The following is a 9,346-nucleotide window of genomic DNA, read 5'->3' on the forward strand; positions in this document are numbered from 1 at the left end:
TCTTTCTTTCTTTTTTTTTTTGAAGTGTGAGGATGTTTTTGTTTGGTTGGTTTTGGTCAGGATGTTTTTTAAAGAGCATCATATAGATATTTATATATATAAATTATTAATGTGGGACGGGCAAGGGGCACACATCGCCGAGGGCGGTGCACACAGGGGGATGGGGCAGGGGCAGCAGACAATGCTACGCAAAACAGCCACATCTAACAGATGAAATAATCACACCAATGGGTTAGGGGAGGAGCAGTGGCACCAAGGATTGGGCATGGAGGAGAAGAAAAGCAGGGGATAAGGAAGAGGGACCTGGTCCAAGATACTGTGCACTTTCTGTCCCCACCCTTGCCACTTCCCACCTCTGCACACAACCCTGGGCCTTAACCTTGTCTGTCCCTTCTTCCCTCCCTCCCTCTGCCCAGCTGCAGAAGCTCTGCCAGTGGGCAGCATCCTCTCCTCGGCTCTGGGGGGGTGGGGGTGCGGCAAAAGGGTGGAGTAGTCCTCCAAGGTCTGGGTGAAAGAGCAGTGGGCGCTCTCTGGATCGCAGGTTCTACAGCGGTTGTCGCTCTCCTTCTTCAGGTGACTGTAGTAGTCCTCCTGGGCGGGCAGTGGTACACTGTGCAATGGGTGATGGGCGTGCAGCCACTGCTGCTGTTCCAGTGCCAAGCGCTGCAGCTCAGCTGACTGGGCGTGCATGGCCTGCAGCTGATGAGCTGCTGACATGGGAGCAGAAAGGGAAGCTGGCAGGTCCCGGTAAGGAGCAGCAAAGAGCTGGTGAAGAAGAACTTCGTTCTCGTGCAGAGGGTGAGGAAGAAGGGGATTAGGGAGGGTCCCAGCTGGGTAGGGGATCCGGGTAAGGTGAGACCCTGAGGCCAGGGGGTCAATGAGAGGGTGCACCGAGGCGGAGGCTGCATGAATGGCATCCTGCTGGTGCAGGTGAAGGTGGGAGTGGATGTGGGAGTGCTGGTGGTGATGGGGAGTCACGTTGAACATCTGCAGTCGGGCCAGAGGGTCATTGCCCAGGGCTGCCACCCTTTCTGCATGCTGCCTTTCAGCTGCCAGCCGCTCAGCGTAAGACATGTCAGGACGCAGGGCTGGCCCAGCTGCCAGCGCTAGCCATTCTCGCTCTAGAGGCCCCAGGCTCGGATGAAACGGGAAGGGATGCAGGCCAGGTGGCCCAGGCTGTAGAGCCAGGCCCCCATGTCGGGGGGGAAGGGATCCAGGCCTGGCCCGGGGACCCCATGTAGGGGTTCCAGCTCACTAGGCTTCACCTCAAAGCCAGGCTTGAGCCGGTCACGGAGGTCGCGTTCACGGGCTTCCCGCTCCCTTTCGCGGGCAGCTGGGTCGCTGCTGTACAGGGCTGGGACATTGTAACCCAGAAGCCCCGGGTCCACTGCCCCCAAGGGCACATAGAATGGGTGGTTGCGATTGCCAGGAGACATGACATGAGGTCGGGCGTATTCACTGAGAGTGCGCAGGGCTGGAGTATCAGGACCCAGGTAAGGGGGCACTGTAGCCACAGCGCTGCCAGGCTCAAAGGGAGGCCGATGGGGCACTGGACCCAGAGATGGGCACTCCACTGGAGCAAGGCCCTCCTGGGCCAGCTTCACACTGCGCTCCAGCTCGCGCTCTTTCTCGCGCTCGCGCTCTTTCTCGCGCTCCCGTTCGCGCTCGCGCTCCTTTTCTTCGCGTGCGCGCTGCTCGGCCTCGCGCCGCACTTTCTCCACCAGGTCCGCGCGCTTCTTGGCCAGCTTGGATCCCTCCAGCGGCACGAAGTACAGGTCGCTGCGCGCGCACGAGTTGAAGCCACGGTCCAGGTGCTTATTGAACCTGGCTGACTGACTGGCGTGGCTGGGCACGTCCACCACCTTGGGAGGGGGCGAGGGGCTTCGGGCCGGGGGCACCGGACTCTCGGGGGCTTCATACTCTTCAGCTGGCTCCTGTTTGATCTGCGTGGCAGTCAGGGGCGGCCCTGTCGCTGGGGCCGCGGGTGGTGGAGGCAGAGATGACAAACTCGAAGGCCCCGCAGGTGGCAGGGGCCCTGGCCCCACAGTGGGTGAGCCTGGCTTGAAGGTCCCTGGGCCTGCTGGCGGAGAGGTGCCTCGAAAGCCAGGCGGGGTCCCTGTTCTAAAGGAGGGTGGTGACCCCGGTTTGTATCCAGGCGGAGTGGCGGTCTTATAGGACCCAGGGGATGAGGCTCTCTTGCTGTACTGAGGGGGCCCGGGTGGTGAGGCCGTCTTGTAGCCTGCAGGCGAGGAAGCCACGGTAGCGATGACAGTAGAAAGTGTAGCTGAGGAAGTAGTGACTGGAGGAACGGGTGGGAAGGGGTAGGATGCCCCTTGGGAACCCTGGGATGAGGAGGGGTGCGAGCAGGAGTAGGAGGCTTGAGAGGAAGAGCCGGAAGCGTTGGAAGAGGAGGAAACTGGGGGGCCATTGGGACCTGCTTGACTATAGGACACCTGGCCATGAGGAGGAGGCAAGTGTGCTGGCCCCGGTGGGTAGGGCCTCAAAGACCCCAGGGAGGGAGACATGTTGTAAGGGTGTGCATGGTGGGAGCTGCTGCTCTCTAGGGGGTGAGGATATGCCCCGGGTGGAGGGGGCCCGGAGTTTCCAGGATGATGTTGTTGCTGTGGCTGTGGCTGCTGCTGCTGGTGATGGTGATGTGTAGGGGCTGGTGGGTGGGCTGTGGATTGGCCTCCAGCAGGAGGGTAAGGGCCTGGATGGGTGTTGTTGGCCAAGAGGCGGCCATAGGGAGGAGGAGGTGGAGGACCCTGACTCCACACAGCCTGGGATGGGAGGGAAGGCTGGGTATACTTGGGTGGCTGATTAGAGACAGACATACTTGTGGGCTGAGGGAAGGAATGGGGATAACTGGGCAGAGCTTGGGAAGCTGGGTACTGGGAGGCCGAGGAGGAGGAAGAACTAGAAGAAGCTGCTGCAGAGCTACTGGAGGATGAATATGGATACTGCATTGGGGGCCCAGGGGCAGAGGAGGAAGAAGCTGGGGGTAAAGGGTGGGGTGAGGGAGCCAGAGTTGGACTCTTCTCTGGGCCAGGAGGAAGTCCACTCATACCCTGACCCATGGCATGGGGAGAGGGCAGATGCCCAGGGATTGGCTGAGCCCCCATGCCAGGAGGAGAGGCTGAGGCATTGTTGAGGGGTCTTAGGGCAGGTGGAGGAGGCAGGTTTGGGGTCACGTGGGGGAAAGTAGCTGATGGTGGAGCAGAAGGTAAGTTCCCACCACCCACTGGAGCATTAGGTGGCTTTGTTGGAGGGGGACCACTGGCCCCGGAGCTTGATATTGGAATTGGGGTGGTGGGTGGGGGATGCTGCTTGCCTCCACTAGGGGTACCCACTGAAGAGGCAGCTGCTCCCCCTTTGGGACCCATGGGGGGCCCAGATAAAACACCTCCACCAGCATTCCCAGGGTAGAGCTGTGCTTGTGGGGGAGGGGCTCCAGGAGGCGGGCCCTGGAATAATCGAGATGTGGGTGGCTCCATTGGAGCATGATATCCTGTAGGTGTCACAGAAGGATGGGGTTCAAAGCCGGGCTCTGGCTGTCGGGGAGTGCTGTCTGGTGGTGGAGGGAAAGGAGGAAAGAGTAGAGGTGGGTGGTAGGGGCGGGCCGGGCCCTGAGACAGGCCGGAAGATGAATCGGAGTCATTCTCCACACTTCCAGGGCTGTAGATGCTGGGAGATGTGCTTCGGTTATCCTGATCTATGTCCCTAGGGTCACTGCTGCCATCGTCATTAATGCTGCGCCCATCCAAGCTGTTCAGATCCGAGGGAGACTGTGGTCGAGGGAGCTCCTGCTCAGTTTTGGTCTTTTTGGGTGCACTGGTCTCCTCGCTTTCGCTCTCTGAGATCTCCTCACTGAGGCCCTGCTTGCTGGCCTTTGGGGTAGAGGTCTCCTCTACTCGCACCTTCTTGGCAGTCTGCCTGGACTTCTCAGCTTTGCCATCACTGCTGGACGTGCTGACCCCTCCAGGGGAGGCCCGGCCCCTTGATCTCAGCTCTTCCCGGGGCCCAGGGGCCTCTTTCTTCCGTCCACTCCTCATTGACATTGAGTCTTTATTCTGTCGTGTCTTCATTCTTCAGGCTGTGGAGACCCCATTCTCCTCTGCCTGGGCAGCTTAATACAGAATCTCGTATGCTGTACCCCAAGCTCCCCACAGCTGTGGTCTGGGAAGCTGGAAGCAGTTGTAGGCACGTGGTACTCGCAGGGTTTTCTCTGTGAAACACTGCCGAGCCTCAGTGCCCCCTTCACGAAGTAACTAGGTCTGGGATTAGGAAAACAGGGTCAGAGGTGACCTGTGAGCGGCTCGGGACGGCTGGCTGGCTGCGAGTGCAGTCGGGCTCCGGCGCCTCCCGGGGACGGCGGCGGCCACTCCCCGCCCCTCCTCGCTGCGCGGCTTCAGTCGCTGCTGCCGCGGCGGCGGCGGCGGCGGCGGCCCCAGCCCCCCCCCCCCGAGGGTGGCCCCCATGCCTCTCTCCCCGCGCAGCCCCGATCGGCTTCTCGCACTCCCCGCCCGCCCAGAACGCGCCGCCCGCCCCCGCCCGCACTCGGGGCCCCAGCGAGGCCCGCGACCCCCGACCCTCCCGCCGCTCGTGCCGCGCGCCCCTAGCCTGCCCCGAGGCCAGCCGCCCACAAACGCGTCCTGGCCCGAGGCCCCGGCCCGGCGCCGGGCTGCGGGCGGGCGGACAGGCGGACGGGCTGTGCGGCGCGTCCGGCGACTCGCACAGGAAAGCGGATGGCGGAGGGAAGGCGCTCGGGAGAGGGGGATGGGAGCAGGGAGGAAGAGGGAGGAGAGAGGGGCCCGGAGGAGACGCGAGGGAGGGAGCGCGCGGCAGTCGGGGGGCGGAGGATCTATATAATCTTTCTTGTAAGCATGTTTTTAGGTTTGACCATTAGTTTGGGGTCACCAATAGCAAGTGTGTGCTCCTCATGAGGAAGGCTATTTCTCCTACCCTCAACATTCTTTGGTTGAGGTGTTTTTATTTAGACTTGAGTCCTTGGATTTTCATTAGTACATACATGTTGGTGAGACATTATGTTAAATGCTTCTGTTATATGCTACTGGGAGGCACCGTCTCACAGCAAACTCCCTGACTCTCTGTCCCTTACAATCTTTCCACCTCCTCCTACTCAACTTTATCTGGGGTGTGGGAGTGTGAACTACACAACCCTGTGGTTTGATTGATTGTGGTTTTGTGTAGTAGTCTCCATCTGTTGCAAAGGGAAATTCATTGATGAAGGATGATGACTATACTTATCAGTGAGTATAGATTCTTGTTTATAGTTGTTACAGGTTATTCTGGTTTAGTGGCTGTACATTCTCCTATAATAACCATAATTTCTCTAGGACTGAGTAGTTAGGTAGTTTACCCCTACAATGTATGGTATTCCTTTTCACATATGGGTCTTAAAAGCAATTGGAGAGCTTGTGGTCAGCACTAAGGTATGTTTGACAATAGTGCATCTTTAGGGTTATCACAACCTTCTGGTTATCTTTGTGAGTTCAAAGGTATAAAGTTGGGTTAAGATTGTGTAGGTTGGATTTTCCAGCTCCCTATCAGAGAGGCAGCTTCTGTCTCTCCTCTCTCTGTCTCACCTCTCTCTCTCTCTGGTGCCAGAAGAGGGCACCAGATCTCATTACAGATGGTTGTGAGCCACCATGTGGTTGCTGGGAATAGAACTCAGGTCCTCCGGAAGAACAGGCAATGCTCTTAACCACTGAGCCACCACTCCAGCCCCCCATATACCAAAGTTAAATCAGGACCAGGTGAACAATCTAAATAGACCTATTAGTCACGAAGAATTAGAAGTTGTTATAAAAACCTCTCTACCAAAAAAAGCCCAGGTCCAGAAGGCTTCAATGCAGAATTCTACCAGAACTTCCAAGAAGACCTAATACCTATATTCCTTAATGTGTTTCACAATACAGAAACAGAGAAGTCATTGCCAAATTCCTTTTATGAGCTGCAGTTACTCTGATACCAAAACCACACAAAGACCCAACCAAGAAAGAGAACTACAGGACAATCTCACTCATGAACATCGATGCGAAAATCCTCAATAAAATACTGGCAAACCGAATCCAAGAACACATTAGAAAAAGCCTATTATGCATGATCCTAGAGAAGCTAATTAAGAAGGTAAACCCAAAGAAAAACATTTAGGCGATGAAAGGAGACAGAGACAAAGACCCACATTGGAGCACCGGACTGAAATCTCAAGGTCCAAATCAAGAGCAGGAGACAGAGCACGAGCAAGGAACTCAGGACCGTGAGCGGTGCACCCACACACTGAGACAATGGATATGTTCTATCAGGAACTCACCAAGGCCAGCTGGCCTGGGTCTGAAAAAGCATGGGATAAAACCGGACTTGCTGAACATAATAGACAATAAGGACTACTGAGAAGTCAAGAACAATGGCAATGGGTTTTTGATCCTACAGCACATACTGGCTTTGTGGTAGCCTAGGCAGTTTGGATGCTCACCTTACTAGACTTGGATGGAGCTGGGTGGTCCTTGGACTTCCCACAGGGCAGGGAACCCGGATTACTCTTAGGGATGATGAGGGAGGGGGACATGATGGGGGAGGGGGAGGGAAATGGGAGGTGGTGGTGGGGAGAAGGCAGAAATCTTTAATAAATAAATAAATTAATTAAAAAAATTAAAAAAAAAGGAAAGAAAAATTACCCATTATTATCAAGTAGGCTTCACCCCAGGGATGCAGGGCTGGTTTAACATACATAAATCTTGATATGTAATCCATCATATAAATAAACTGAAAGAAAAAAATGATCATTTCATTAGATGCTGAAAAAGCATTTGACAAAATTCAACATCCCTTCATGATAAAGGTCTTAGAGAGATTAGAGTTACAAGGGTCGTACCTAACTATAATAAAAGCTTTTCATAGCAAGATGACAGCTAACATCAAATTAAACGGAGGGAAACTCAAAGCCATCCCACTAAAATCAGGAACATGACAGGGCTGTCCACTCTCTCCATACCTCTTCAATAGTGCTTGAAGTTCTAGCGATAGCAATAAGACAACATAAAAGGATCAAAGGTATTCAAATTGGAAAGGAAGAAGTTAAACTTTCATTATTTGCAGACGGTATGATAGTGTACATAAGCAACCCCAAAAACTCCAGCAAAGAACTTCTACAGCTGATAAACACCTTTAGTAGTGTGGCAGGATACAAGATCAATTCCAAAATATCAGTTGCCCTTCTATACACAAAGTATAAGGAAGCTTAGAGGGAAATCACACAAGCATCAAACTTCACGATAGCCACAAATAGCATAAAATATCTTGGAGGTAACTCTAACCAAGGAAGTAAAGGATCTGTTTGACAAGAACTTTAAGTCTTTGAAGAAAGAAATTGAGGAGGATACCAGAAAATAGAAGGATATCCCTTTCTCTTGGATTGGGAGGATCAACATAGTAAAAATGGCAATTCTACCAAGGGCAATTTATAGATTCAATGCAATCCCCATCAAAATCCCATCAAAATTCTTCACAGATCTTGAGAGGAAATTAATCAACTTTATATGGAAAAACCAAAAACCCAGGATAGCCAAAACAATCTTATACAATAAAGGAACTCTGGAGGCATTACCATCCCTGACTTCAAACTCTATTACAGAACTTCAGTATTGAAAACAGCTTGGTATTGGCATAAAAACAGAGAAGTTGATCAATGGAATCGAGTAGAAGACCCTGATTTTAACCCACAAACCTATGAACACCTGATTTGTGATAAAGGAGCTACAAGTATTCAATGGAAGAAAGAAACCATCTTCAACAAATGGTGCTTGCAGAACTGGTTGTGAACCTGTAGAATAATGAAAATATATCCATATCTATCGCCATGCACAAAACTCAAGTCCAAATGGATTAAGGACCTCAATATCAGTCTCAACACACTGAACCTGATAGAGGAAAAAGTCGGAAGTACTCTACAACATATGGGCACAGGAGATCACTTCTTACGTATGTCCCCAGCAGCACAGACATTAAGGGCAACATTGAATAAATGGGACCTCCTGAAACTGAGAAGCTTCTGTAAAGCAAAGGACACTGTCACTAAGACAAAAAGGCAACCCACTGACTGGGAGAAGATCTTCACCAACCCTGCAACAGACAAAGGTCTGATCTCCAAAATAGATAAAGAACTCAAGAAACTAGACTTTAAAATGCTAATTAACCCAATTAAAAAATGGGGCACTGAACTGAACAGAGAATTCTCAACAGAAGAAATTCAAATGGCCAAAAGACACTTAAGGTCATGCTCAATCTCCTTAGCTATAAGAGAAATGCAAATTAAAACAACTTTGAGATACCATCTTATACCTGTCAGAATGGCTAAAATCAAAAACAACAATGACAGTCTTTGCTGGAGAGGTTGTGGAGTAAGGGGCACTCTCATCCATTGTTGGTGGGAATGCAAACTTGCACAACCACTTTGGAAATCAGTGTGGCAATTTCTCAGGAAATTTGGGATCAACCTACCGCAAGATCCAGTAATACCACTCTTGGGAATATACCCAAGAGATGCCCTATCATATGACAAAAGCATTTGTTCAACTATGTTCATAGAAGCATTGTTTGTAATAGCCAGATCCTGGAAACAACCTAGATGCCCTTCAATGGAAGAATGGATGAAGAAAGTGTGGAATATATACATATTAGAGTACTACTCAGCAGTTAAAAACAATGACATCCTGAATTTTGCATGCAAATGGATGGAAATAGAAAACACTATCCTGAGTGAGGTAAGCCAGACCCAAAAAGAGGAACATGGGATGTACTCACTCATTGTTGGTTTCTAGCCATAAACAAATGACATTGAGCATATAATTTGTGGTCCTAGAGAAGCTAAATAAGAAGGTGAACCCAAAGAAAAACCTATAGTCATCCACCTGGATAGGGCAAGTAGACAAGATTGCTGGGCAAAACTGGGAACTTCTGGGTGAGGTGGCATATGGCTAAGGGGAAATGGGGTGAGAAATGTGACAAGCGGAGGATGAGGGGACCTTGGGGGAATGGGATGGTTGGGATATAGGAAGGGTGGATACGGGAGCAGAGAAATATATATCCTAATTAAGGGAGCCGTCTTAGGGTTGGCAAGAGACTTGACTTAGAGGGGCTCGCAGGTGTCCAGGGAGAGGTCCCCAGCTAGTACCTTGGGCAACTGAGGAGAGGGAACCTGAAATGACCCTATCCTATACTGATGAATATCTTGCATATCATCTTAGAACCTTCATCTGGCGATGGATCGAGGTAGAGACAGAGACCCAATTTGGAGCAAGGGACTGAGCTCTTAAGGTCCAAATGA

The 9,346-nt window shown here is 52.0% G+C and overlaps 1 pseudogene; it reads right to left on the reverse strand.

Annotated features, from left to right (window-relative positions):
- Positions 1-219: 219 nt before the first annotated feature.
- On the reverse strand, positions 220-4,432 carry LOC130865137 (atrophin-1-like; annotated as a pseudogene).
- Between the last annotated feature and the right edge of the window lie 4,914 nt (positions 4,433-9,346).

Source organism: Chionomys nivalis, chromosome 23 (genome assembly GCF_950005125.1).
Source record: "Chionomys nivalis chromosome 23, mChiNiv1.1, whole genome shotgun sequence".
Classification (NCBI taxonomy): Eukaryota; Metazoa; Chordata; class Mammalia; order Rodentia; family Cricetidae; genus Chionomys; species Chionomys nivalis.